General features: G+C 37.0%; 1 pseudogene; it reads right to left on the bottom strand.

Annotated features, from left to right (window-relative positions):
* Nucleotides 1-786: 786 nt before the first annotated feature.
* LOC114751228 (DNA topoisomerase 2-like) lies at nt 787-8,446 on the bottom strand (annotated as a pseudogene).
* Between the last annotated feature and the right edge of the window lie 2,844 nt (nt 8,447-11,290).

Raw genomic sequence — 11,290 nt, forward strand, 5'->3', positions numbered from 1 at the left:
TATTTTGAATCAAATTAAATATCTAATTAGCTCTTATAAGTTACTGTGTAAGACTAGTTTATTATTTATATAAATAATAATTAAATGTCTACATATTTATAAAATATAAAATTAAATACATTTTTATATCTCAAACCATGATTTTGTACCTCTAAAAACAAAAAAAAAAATTCACTTTTGAAAAACCATGGTTTCATAGCCCAAACGATGGTTTCCAATTTAAAAGTAATTTTTTTAAAAAAATTGTTTTCGGATAATTTTTCTCAACATTTGAAAAAAGTACCCAAATACCCTTAAGAACTAATTGAGTGTTGAATTTAATTTTAAATGTAAGATCTTAATCTACTTTGTTTGTATTTTTGTTGAAGTATCCTTATTATATAAGGGGTTCTCACCAAGTAATAATTATAGTTAAAGAAGACCAACACATTTGTAACAAATAATCAATTTAACTAATTTTTTTAATATTTTTAAATTGGTTATTTAAGTCTTATATTAAGTGCTAGAGTTAGTTAGTACTATCTCTGTTCCTATTTATAAGAACCAATTGATTAATTTGAGAAAATTAAAAAAAATTAAGTTAATTATTTGTAATAAATAGGTGTTGTCTTTTTTAAAATATTTATACTAATTAAGTATATTAGCTATAACTATAATTATTAGAAAGATTATCTTGAAAAAAAATTCAGTAAATATGAGAGACAAAATAAATTAGAATCTTATATTTAAAACTAACATAAAAATCAAACAGCGTCTTACATTGAAAAACGGAGGTAGTATAATTTTTCAAAGAACAACTCTGCAGTCGTACATCCAAATACGATGTACGCGATCTTTGTTTGAAAGAACAACGTTGCAGTCGTACATCCAAATTGAGAGCCCGCGATCTTTGTTTGAAACCCTCTGAGGTCTAGCTCTTGGTGCTGGTGCAACTTCAACTTCACTTCCAGTTTCATCTTTGTTAAATGGGGATTCCCTCATCTTTCTTACTTTCTTCTTCTCCGCTGAGATCCCTGAACTATCATTACTGAATTTCTGACCAGTTTCAACATTGTTTGAAACCCTCTGAGGTCTAGCTCTTGGTGCTGGTGCAACTTCAACTTCACTTCCAGTTTCATCTTTGTTAAATGGGGATTCCCTCATCTTTCTTACTTTCTTCTCCGCTGAGATCCCTGAACTATCAGCTGTTGGCTTCAAAATATCATTACTAAATTTCTGACCAGTTTCAACGTTGTTTGAAACCCTCTGAGGTCTAGCTCTTGGTGCTGGTGCAACTTCAACTTCACTTCCAGTTTCATCTTTGTTAAATGGGGATTCCCTCATCTTTCTTACTTTCTTCTCCGCTGAGATCCCTGAACTATCAGCTGTTGGCTTCAAAATATCATTACTAAATTTCTGACCAGTTTCAACATTGTTTGAAACCCTCTGAGGTCTAGCTCTTGGTGCTGGTGCAACTTCAACTTCAACATCAACTTCACTTCCAGTTTCATCCTTGTCCGAAACCTTGGCCAGCATGGAACCACTTTTCTTGTTAAATGGGGATTCCCTCATCTTTCGTACTTTCTTCTCCGCTGAGATCCCTGAACTATCAGCTGTTGGCTTCAAAATATCATTACTAAATTTCTGACCAGTTTCAACTTTGTTCGAAACCTTGGCCAGCATGGAACCACTTTTCTTGTTAAATGGGGATTCCCTCATCTTTCTTACTTTCTTCTCCGCTGAGATCCCTGAACTATCAGCTGTTGGCTTCAAAATATCATTACTAAATTTCTGACCAGTTTCAACTTTGTTTGAAACCCTCTGAGGTCTAGCTCTTGGTGCTGGTGCAACTTCAACTTCAACTTCACTTCCAGTTTCATCTTTGTTCGAAACCTTGGCCAGCATGGAACCACTTTTCTTGTTAAATGGGGATTCCCTCATCTTTCTTACTTTCTTCTCCGCTGAGATCCCTGAACTATCAGCTGTTGGCTTCAAAATATCATTAGCAAATTTCTGACTCAGAATCTGAGTTTGCTTTTTGGCTGCTACACCTCTCTCCCTGGTGGCTGCAGGCGTCTTTTTGGCACCACTCTGAGCTGCAGGTTTCCTACCTGATCTCGTTTTTTCTGGTTCTGGGGCAATTTGCTGCTGTAACTCAAAATCATCATCTTCATCGTCACCACCAACATTTTCATTATCGCTATCAGAACTGTCCAAAACTGTAGTAGCTGAGGACTTCTTTTTTGCAGCAGCCCTTTTGCCATGTTCTTCCTTTGCAGCAGCAGGCACATGGGGTTCTTCAGTTTCCATGACTGTTTAAAGCATGTAACAAGTTATGATATCCCAGGATAAGCGAGAGTCCAATACAGAAGCAGTTGTATGGGAATATTTTACCTGTAGAATCATTACTACCAGATGGGCCAAGGTTACATGCAGCAAGGCGGTCTTGAAGGGATAGCATTTCATCATCATCCTCATCATCCTGATGACAAGTATCAGCCTATCAGGTCAGATTAAGCCCACGAGGCCGTTATATGCGGATGGGATGAAAGGGGAAAAAACTAAACATACCTTCTTATTCTTAGCAGGACCTTTCTTGGTAGCTCCCCCTCTACCTTTTGGTTTAGCAATCTCAGCAGGTTTCTCTGGTGATGCAAATGAAGAGAATCCCAGATGGACGTTAAAAGTTTAAATTTCTACCCATAGCATTCTAATATGCATTCAAGATCATAATACTAACAATCCAAACTTACCAACGTCCATTGAAGTAGATATGGTTTCAGCCTCTGGCTCAACGACCTTATTGTTCTCTCGTGGTCCCCTCTTAGCGGGAGATTTTGTGCCAACAGCACGACTGGTCCTTTTACTTGCTTGACTTGATCTCTTCTGCTCCTCCTCTGCCTCCTTTCTGTCCAGATCCTGAAAAATAACGTTACATTAGCAAATGAAACTCAACACATTCAAATATGAACAAAGATGATGAGGTTAGATGTTGTCTCCTACATCAAGTTTCTTCTCTAGCTCAGCCAAATCTGTCGACCACATAGACGTTGGTGGTGTTGCTTTCAAAATCTCATACTCCCCAGTCTTTTCATCCCACTCGTTTAGTAGCTTCTGAACACTTTCAATGGTCAAAGTTCCTATTGACATTGACTCGTTTTTCAGCACACTTGCTCCTTCAGTACTAGCAGACTTTGAACCATTTTCCTGCTCTCCAGAACTGTCATTCTCCTGCTCTTCTGAGTTTTCATCATTTGCCCCAGCAATTTGTGGTTCCGCTGATTTACCTTTCCTTGGCATGGGAGTGAAACCTTTCTGCTTCAGCTCCATCAACAAATCAGCCGTCTTTCTGTTACTTCCAACAATCTTTCCGCTCACATCCCCTAAGATAAACTTGAGTTTATTCTCCAACACCAACAAAAGTCGTTCAAGATTGCCTAATTTATATTTCTGCATGGACAGCCAAATCGCTCATAAGTTCCTCCCTAATTGGGGCTGAGACATGAAAATATATACTTATGACCATCATAATCATTTACCTTTCTTCTCTCATAATACTCCAGCCTCAGCGAAAAGAACTCCTCGAGAACTGCATAAACAAAAATATGAACAGTTACTACCAAGGAACCAACAAGTATAACATTCCAAATAGTTCCATACTTCAAGTGGCATACTTTGTTCTGCGGTGTCATATTTCTTAATCTTCCCCTCTGCATCAAAAAGGTGCATGTTGCTTGTGCTAATGGTACCAGTCAGTTTTAACTTCTTTAGCAGGCCTTCCTGCATGATAGCCGTTATCTTGTCCTGCTTCAACCTAATTTCTATATTTACAGTAGCGTCATCACCGTTTTGCCTGAAATCCTGGAGACAGGAAAAACTACTTGTGAATTAAGAGAGACGAGCAAAATTACTATGAATATGTTGGATGCCTTTTCTTAGGTTGAGGCATGGCAGTTGCAAAAGGGAGTCATGTTTGTGCCTTATGCATGAGATGCTTGCATAAATCAATAACATATGGACAGTTAAGTTTATCAAATCATGATTCCACGAGCGTCCCAAACTTCTGCATGCATGTTAGCTTACCTCGATGAGTGTATCCTTGGCATTAGGCGTCCCATCAGTGACAGATTCAAGGAACTGCTTATAATCTTGAGTCCACATACGGATAGGCAATTCTGTGATCCTGAAAGTTTGCTCATCTACTTCCTCTATCATACCATTGACGCTGTACCCACCTTCCTTGGCACTTTTCTCAATGATTCCTTTAAACCCTTTGTACCATGGATCCATGGGTACAACTTCTTCACCTTTCAACAAGCGCCTAACATTAGCAATAATGTCTCTTGGGTTATAATTCGGAATGAAGGAACTCCATCCGGTACCAATCCCTTCACTACCATTGACAAGAACCATTGGTATGACTGGCATGTACCTGTACGATCATTAAACGAGGATATGATTTAGTTACCAGGCTCCTTAGTCCAAAATAATGTTTCATTGCGAAAAAATAGGAGAGCATAATACCAGTTCGGTTCAATTGACTTCCCGTCTTCATTAAGATAGTCCAGAAGCTTATCATCATCCTCCGCGAAGAGAAACCGAGTTACTGGACTGAGTTCAGTATAAATATACCGAGCACTTGCTTGATCTTTGCCACCCTGTAAGAAGCAATTGGCCATCAAAATACAAAACATGAAGCCTCAATGGTGCTAGCACATCAAGGATAGACTTGTTTGCCTTACCATGTTACGAGTACCAAATTGACCGTTTGGTTCGAGAAGGTTGATGTTGTTACTACCCACAAAATCCTGCGCCATTCCGATGATAGTGGTAGCAAGACTCTGCTCACCATGATGGTAAGCTGAGTGCTCAGACACATAACCAATGAACTGGCCAACTTTCATTTCTTTGAACAACTTTTTCTTGAATGAGCAGAAAAGAATCTTCCTTTGACCAGGCTTGAGACCGTCAACCATTGAAGGAATGGACCTTTGAAGATCGCCCTTGAGAACAATATGAGCTCTTTGTTAACGAAGTCTCTGTAGTTTATATATTTTGCCATGTGATCACGGTGAGTGCCAGGCTGCAAGAAAAAGGGAGGTTAAAATTTCTGATAGGTATCATATGATGGACAAAGCTAATTACTTAGTCAAATTATATCAAACCTCAAAGTTACGGATCCAGGTCTTCCTATCTTCTGCTTTTTTCTTACTAAATGCCAGCTCAATTGCAGTCCCATCCTGGTCATCTTCCCAGACAAAGTCTTTCCTGTGCTTATCAAGATCTCTGAAGTACTCTCTTCCTTCCTGGGGGGAGCTTGTTCCCAGACCCTACAGGGGGGTATAAGCAGGTCAGTGCGCACACAAGGAAAAGCTAGACCCGATGGAGGAATTTCAGACAGTAATGGGGTTGCATGCTTCCAAATTAGATCAGACAACAAACCTTATAGTGCTTTATGTTCCACCCATTTGCATCATTCCCCAAACTTTCTTTCCATGATTCGAACTCTGGCATGGAATAAAATGATATTTTTGTCCCATTCGTGTGGAAAGCCTGTTGAAATTTGATTAAATTAAACAATCAATCCAACAAAATGTTCCTTTTGGCATTATGCACTGCTAATTAGATCAGAGTACAAACCCTTATAATCGGAGTTGTGAATTCAACCAAGAAAGATGGAACTCTAAGCAATGAAGGCCAGAAAGAATGAATGAAGTTGATCAGAAGCCCTTTGATGTGGGAACCATCATGATCCTGCACCCATAAACTTCAAATTCTCAAACTCCTAAAAAGCAAATAGACCATTTGAAAGCTTGTTTCCAACCGAGTTCTCAAGGTTTTCTAGAGAGAAAACAGAAGACAGAAAATCCAAAGTAACTGACCTGATCAGCCATAATCATCAAATGACCATATCTCAATGACTCAACGCTGTTATACTCCTTATTCTGCTGCAGCCCAAGAATCTTCATGATATTTTGAATTTCTTCATTCTCACTTATCTGCTTGCTGCTTGCCTCTCGTACATTGAGCAATTTGCCGCTTAATGGAAAAACACCATAGTGGTCACGACCCACGACAGAGAGCCCGGCCATCTTCATAGAAGTTAAAGTAGGTCAGAATTTTTTGAGGAACAACTTATTTAGTACTAGTGTTATTATGGGGGAAAAGCTTACCGCAAGAGCCTTGGCAGAGTCTCCCTCTGTCAATATCAAGGTACACTTATCGGAATTTCTTCCTCCTGCATCATTAGCATCCTCAAGCTTTACAATCCCACGAACTCTCTGGGTCTTGGTTCCATCGGATTTCTTCAGATCTTTGCTCTGCTTGAAATCTGCCCATGATAAGAGCGTGTCCACTATTCCAGAATTTGACACTGCAGATATATATTTCAGCAAAACACCAAGTTATATCCTCAATATAATAGGTGACATATGCCCGTAAGCAATTCTTACTAGTAGATATTAAAATAACGCTAAGTTATATCTTGACGAACCTTCCTTCAGCAATGATTCTGGAACATCACATTTGGAACCAAAACTATTTTGGCGAGTAGTAAGAGTTTCCTTGGTTTGCGAATCAAAAGCAGGGTTGTCAATCAGAGCATTGACGAAGACCCATAAATGATTCTTCACATTGTGCGCTTTGACATTGGCATCCTTTTTCTTCTTGTTAACTTCGTTCATCACATAATTTGTGATTTGATTGGTAATGTAATCAACATGAGTTCCGCCCTTGATTGTATTAATAGAGTTCACAAAACTGACCTGGAAAAACCAATTCATATTCAAATTACAAGCAAAAAAAGGTATTAACAACAACAATAACAGTGAAATATCATGCTTCTTCAATTACCTGTTGAAATTGTCCATCACTTAAACTCACACAGATTTCCCACCTATCATCTATTTTTGCATGAATCCTAACAATGTGAAAAAAATAGACAAATGAGTATGGTTGAAGTATAAAAATCATAATAATACTCAAACCGTGATTCAGAAGGGAACCTTGGAAGGGGTACTGGTCTGGATTTCTCAGCTGATTTCAGATAGAGATCAGCATAATCACGGAACGATTTTAATCGAATCAAGCGCCCGTTAAGTTCAACCTTCACAGCCTTTCCAAGACACCCAGCTAAGTCCACAACCCGCTTCTTCATTAAAGCAACAACATCTTCTTCCAGATAGCTCATTTTGAACTTCTCTAAGTCAGGCTTAAAGGAAACCTTAGTCCAATTTTCACCCTCTTTGCATTTTGTTATGGCCGGCTCAGACTTATTCCCCATGTTGTTGGAAAATACCTTTCGCAGATGAAGATGCGTTTAATATTTGTATAGCAATAAACGTACTAAACGCTAAAAAAATTTGGTTGAATGCGGAATTATAAAGCTATACAAAACAAGAAATATTCATCTACAGTTGAGGTTATCGTAGATCAAGAATGCAAGACGGAAAACATGTTAACCAAGAAACAAACTTGGGATCACAAAAACTATATCAAAGCAAAGAAACATAAATATATTTCGATTTCACTAATCTACGCAACTATAGAACCTGTGCAGTTCAAAGAAAGACGACGAAGCTCAATTTAGATATATTAAGTTGAATAGTCACATCGGAGATCTCGGGTTTTTCTTAAGACGAAAATCTTCAAGTTTTTCAATTCATTAGAAATACCAATTAAAAACGAAGAAAGATGTGCAAAAACATAAATAGTAAAAATTTTCAGAGTTTCAAATTTTGAAGGAAATGATTTATTAAAATCCATAATACCTGTTTGTACTTCCTCTGGCGCTTCCCATCAGCTGTCTCGATCACGAACTCTGTCGAGAATATATTGGTAAGCTTCGCACCATACCCATTGCGACCACCGGTCGTCTTCTTCACGTTATCGTCATAGTTACTGCTGGTTAGCAAATGCCCAAATATCAGTTCGGGCACATACACCTGCTCCTCCTGATGGATCTCCACAGGAACCCCATCCCCATTGTTGTACACGCTAATCAAGTTCTGCTCAACATCGATGACAACCTTGAGGGAATCCATCGACGGATCCCTCTGCTTGTTATCGGCCGCGTTAACCAAGATCTCGTCAAAGATCTTGTATAGGCCCGGGACGTAGGTCACAGGGCGATTGACCATCTCATCGTTCTCGTAGACCCAGAGGGTCTGAGTGTGTTTCTCGATTGAACCAACGTAGGTATCAGGCCTGAGAAGGATGTGCTCGAGCTGGCTCTTCTTCTGGTACATCTCCTCGATCGTTTTCCCAGCGCCTGTCATTGCCGCTGGCCCGATGTTGACATTGTTGCTTGTCTGCAAAGGGCGAGTCGCCATGGCGATTGATTCAGAATGAAGTTGTTCGAGATTTGAGCGAAGAGCAAGAGCGTCAAACAGACACGGAGGAAGTGTCTGAATGATTTTGGAGAGAGCAAGCGAGATTCAATACCCGGTGAAGGCGAAGAGAATGGATATAAATGAGGGTTTAAACTGAAGTGGCCAACGGTCATGTCCTCAGACGAGTTTGAATTTGAATTTGACATTCGAGCGGGACTCTGCATTTTGAATGCGTAGGAATAGGGTTAGTAGGAGTCCAACGGTTGTGATGCAGGTATTGGGGGGGGGGGAATAAAGCAAAAAGAAAAAAAATGAAAACATATTGGGGCCTTTGTGGGCCATGTTATTGGGCGTATGATTTGTGTTTGAAAAAACTTCACGCTGGCAGATTCTTTGGATTCCAGCGGGAGTATGAATTTGAATTTGTGGGTCATGTCCTCAGACAAGTTTGAATTTGAATTTGACATTCGAGCGGGACTCTGCATTTTGAATGCGTAGGAATAGGATTGGTAGGCGTCCACGGTTGTGATGCAAGTATTGGCAAAAAAAAAAAGAGCAAAAAGAAAAAAGAATGAAAACATTTTTGGGCCTTTATGGGCCAAGTTATTGGGCGAAGGATTTGTGTTTGAAAAAACTTCAAGTTGGCAGATTCTTTGGATTCCAACGGTTTTGATCAGCAAAAAAAGGAAAGATACAAAACCTTAATCGGGATTACTGTAGGACTTTTACTCCTAAAAAGAATTGGGCCTTTAATGGGCCAAGTCTTGGGCCTCTATTTATGTTGCTTCCACATTAACTTGACCCTAGCCACGTCAGATTCTTTGAACCCCATATTCTTTTTTTTTTTTTTTTAACGTGGCATTGTTTAGGATTTAGGAAGGATAAAACGTTTTTACGGCGAATATATAGGTGCATAACCATTTAATGATTATTGGGAAAATTAGGGAAAAGATAATCATAGCATCAGAGTTTATTTGGAATTAACTTTTAAAACAGCTTTTCAATCATAATTTATAAAATACAAAATAAATAAATAAAAGAAATTTTATCTCAATTCAGGAGAAGGTGCTTTTAAGTATTTCAGATAAACATAGGCAAACAAATCCTTAATTTGGGTAACGGGACTTGCTTTTTGAGAAAATGATTTTATAAATACCATGAGTGGAATTAAGTAAGAATATAAGTTCACAAAATTATCTCTAAAAGAGTCATGTATTTAACTTAAAGATGTAATGTGAGATTCACACCAATCAGCCAATCACGTTATAATTTCATCATTTACTAGTGATTTTCTTTTTTTTTTCTTTTATTAAAGAAACGAGCAGTAATAGTCTAAAATTACAAATGTAATCAAACGGGCAACTTCTTATTTATAATAGTTTGCATGCAACAGAACTAAGGGTATTGGCATCAATGATTACGTGGCTGCTGTTTTTTCTTTTTCTTTTATTTTCCAAAAACATTCCTCCATTCTATTGGTGATAAAAATTATCTAGTACTCCTCCTGTCCTTAATATAGGACCTAATTGTTGAGTTGATTTTGGTCTGAAATATAAGACCTATTTCTCATATTTATCAGTTTTTCCTAAATTATCCTTATAGATACTCTCTCAACCATAACAAGTAGAAGAGAGAAGGAGGATATTAAAGAAAATGATTATGGTGTTTTAGAAAAAACACGTCATATTTCTTATAATTAACTAACTTACTTAATTTTTTTAATTTAATCAAATTAGTTAAATAAATCTTATATTAGGGATCAAAAGAGTATTTGAACATTTCTTTTGGCTTTGAAATCAGCATTAATACATAATCCCATACATATGTACGGACCTCGAGATGATTCATATTTTATGAATTGTCCATGGTATATTAAAAATATACTCTTCCGGTCCTTAATATAAGACCTCTTTAACTAATTTGATTATATTAAGGAAGTTAGGTAAGTTAGTTAATTATAAAAAAATGTGACACATTTTTTCTAAAACACCATAATCATCTTTCTTAATATCTCATTTCCCTCTTCTACTTTATTATGGTTGAGGGAGTATTCATAGAGCTAATTTAGAGAAAATTGATAAATATGAGAAATGAGTCTTATATTTAGGATCAAAACCAATTTAATAATTAGATCCTATATTAAGGACCGGAAGAGTACTAAACTTAAATCTCACACTACACGCTTACCTGATTCTGATATATCTTTCATATTTGCATTAATTTACCTTTAGAAAAACTATATGCGTTCGATCCAAGGGAGTTTACGATCCACTCAAGACTATAACAATGGGTTAAACGTACTTTTTATAGAAATAATTGTAATTTAATAGAATAAAATTATAAATAAAATGAAAATCAACAGCTGGATCGCCTTTACGTCCTTGGATCAGTAGCTCTTGATGTATTGCCTCTAATTTTTAATACTACCTCCGATCCTAATTATAAGACCTAGTTGACTTATTTGAGGAGATTAAGGAAGTAAGTTAAGTTAGTTATTTGTAATAAATAAGTGTTGTCATTCCTAAAATATCATTATTAATTAAGCGTATTGGCTAGAACTATATTATTAGAAGGACTATCTTGAAAAAAATGCATAAATATGAGAGAAAAATGGATTGGGGTCTTATAATCAGGACCAAACAAAAAGTCAAACGGAGTCTTATATTAAGGACCGGAGGTAGCATATACTACCTCTAATCCTAATTATAAGAGCTAGTTGACTAATTTGAGGAGATTAAAAAAATAAGTTGCGTTAGTTATTTATAATAAATATGTATTGTTTTTCCTAAAATATCCTTATTAATCAAGTGTATTAGCTAGAGTTACTATTATTAAAAGGACTACATTAGAAAAAATATATAAATATAAGAGACAAAGTTGATTAGAGTCTTATATTTAGAACCAAAATAAAAGTCAAAGGAGATTTTATACCAAGAACCGAAAGTAGTAGACTAGTAGATTACATTCCGAATTAAACTAGA

This window comes from Neltuma alba, unplaced genomic scaffold, assembly GCF_004799145.2.
Source record: "Neltuma alba isolate B1F8T4 unplaced genomic scaffold, ASM479914v2 tig00006832_pilon, whole genome shotgun sequence".
Classification (NCBI taxonomy): domain Eukaryota; kingdom Viridiplantae; phylum Streptophyta; class Magnoliopsida; order Fabales; family Fabaceae; genus Neltuma; species Neltuma alba.